This window comes from Rhinopithecus bieti, unplaced genomic scaffold, assembly GCF_001698545.2.
Source record: "Rhinopithecus bieti isolate Rb0 unplaced genomic scaffold, ASM169854v2 scaffold_67357, whole genome shotgun sequence".
Classification (NCBI taxonomy): domain Eukaryota; kingdom Metazoa; phylum Chordata; class Mammalia; order Primates; family Cercopithecidae; genus Rhinopithecus; species Rhinopithecus bieti.
Window position 1 is genome coordinate 502 of NW_016825107.1, and position 2,140 is coordinate 2,641.

General features: G+C 41.0%; 1 pseudogene across 1 annotated transcript; it reads left to right on the forward strand.

Annotated features, from left to right (window-relative positions):
* Positions 1 to 399: 399 nt before the first annotated feature.
* Positions 400 to 1,322, forward strand: LOC108522531 (78 kDa glucose-regulated protein pseudogene; annotated as a pseudogene). Its single transcript, XR_001883511.1, has one exon. The product of XR_001883511.1 is annotated as a 78 kDa glucose-regulated protein pseudogene (transcript).
* Positions 1,323 to 2,140: the final 818 nt, after the last annotated feature.

Sequence of the window (2,140 nt, forward strand, 5' to 3'; positions counted from 1 at the left end):
ACAGGTGCCCACCACTATGCCCGGCTAATTTTTGTATTGTTAGTAGAGGCAGGGTTTTGCCATGTTGGCCAGGCTGGTCTTGAACTCCTAACCTCAGGTGATCCACTGACCTCAGCCTCCCAAAGTGCTGGGATTATTATAGGTGTGAGCCACTGTGCCCAGCCTATGTTTAGCATTCTTAATAATAACATCTGAGCTGGCTTCTAGAGTACAAGAAAAAGGAGTTCACAGTACTTTAAAATAGATAAAATTCAGTTGAGTTAGTAACCTAACTCATTGTTAGTACTAGTTGCTGCTCCCTGTAGACCAATATGAAATTACTTTTAGCTTGATGAAACCAAAAGTGTCTAGATGTGCTAATGCTTGTCAGTAACAACTAATGAGTTTTTCTATATGTAACTTCTAGGTGAACGACCCCTGACAAAAGACAATCATCTTCTGGGTACATTTGACCTGACTGGAATTCCTCCTGCTCCTCGTGGGGTCCCACAGATTGAAGTCACCTTTGAGATAGATGTGAATGGTATTCTTCGAGTGACAGCTGAAGACAAGGGTACAGGGAACAAAAATAAGATCACAATTACCAATGACCAGAATCGCCTGACACCTGAAGAAATCGAAAGGATGGTTAATGATGCTGAGAAGTTTGCTGAGGAAGACAAAAAGCTCAAGGAGCGCATTGATACTAGAAATGAGTTGGAAAGCTATGCCTATTCTCTAAAGAATCAGATTGGAGATAAAGAAAAGCTGGGAGGTAAACTTTCCTCTGAAGATAAGGAGACCATGGAAAAAGCGGTAGAAGAGAAGATTGAATGGCTGGAAAGCCACCAAGATGCTGACATTGAAGACTTCAAAGCTAAGAAGAAGGAACTGGAAGAAATTGTTCAGCCAATTATCAGCAAACTCTATGGAAGTGCAGGCCCTCCCCCAACTGGTGAAGAGGATACAGCAGAAAAAGATGAGTTGTAGATACTGATCTACTAGTGCTGTAATATTGTAAATACTGGACTCAGGAACTTTTCGTTAGGAAAAAATTGAGAGAACTTAAGTCTCGAATGTAATTGGAATCTTCACCTCAGAGTGGAGTTGAAAATGATATAGCCCAAGCGGCTGTTTACTGCTTTTCATTAGCAGTTGCTCACATGTCTTTGGGTAGGGGGGGAGAAGAAAAATTGGCCATCTTAAAAAGTGGTAAAAACCTGGGTTAGGGTGTGTGTTCACCTTCAGAATGTTCTATTTAACAATTGGGTCATGTGCATCTGGTGTAGGAAGTTTTTTCTACCATAAGTGACACCAATAAATGTTTGTTATTTACACTGGTCTAATGTTTGTGAAAAGCTTCTAATTAGATCAATTATTTAGGAAATTTAAGGCTAGATTCTTGTGTGTGGGGTGAGGGGAGGGAGTGTTTGGTATGTTGGGATAAGGAAACACTTCTATTTAATGCTTCCGGGGAATTTGCTTCTTTTTTTTTTTTTTTTTTTTTAACCCTCCTGGGTAAAAAACCCAAGTGATCCTTCCACCTCAGTCTCCCAGCTACAGGCTTGTTAGTACCATGCTCAGCTTTTGCATTAATCTAAGGAAAGGGGAGAGAAGTTAATCTACATATTTACTTAGGCAAGGGGCATTTCACAGTGCCCAAGAGTGGGGTTTTCTTGACCATACTTGGTTTCCTATTTCCCCTTTCTAAAACTGCGTTTCTGGTGGCTTTTTAAAATTATTATTATTAATGATGCTTTTTAGCTGCTTGGATTCTCTGAGAAATGATGGGGAATGAGTGATCACTGGCATTACTAACTTGATACACTTCGATTTAATCTGTAACTTCAGGATGTAAAGGTATATTGTGAACCCCTAGCTGTCAGAATCTCCATCCTTGAAATTTCTCATTAGTGGTACTGGGGTGGGAGCTAGGATGGTGACATTGAAACTCCACTACATCCCCTCACTATGAATGGGTTAAAGGCAGTGGTTTGTGTCAAAACCGGTTTAGGATTACTTAGATTGCCCTCCTGAAGAAAAGAGTCCAGGTAAATAGTATTATCAATAAAGGGCAGGCTGGGGCTAACATAAAATCCAGTATTGTGGCCGGGCACGGTGGCTCAAGCCTGTAATCCCAGCACTTTGGGAGGCCGAGACC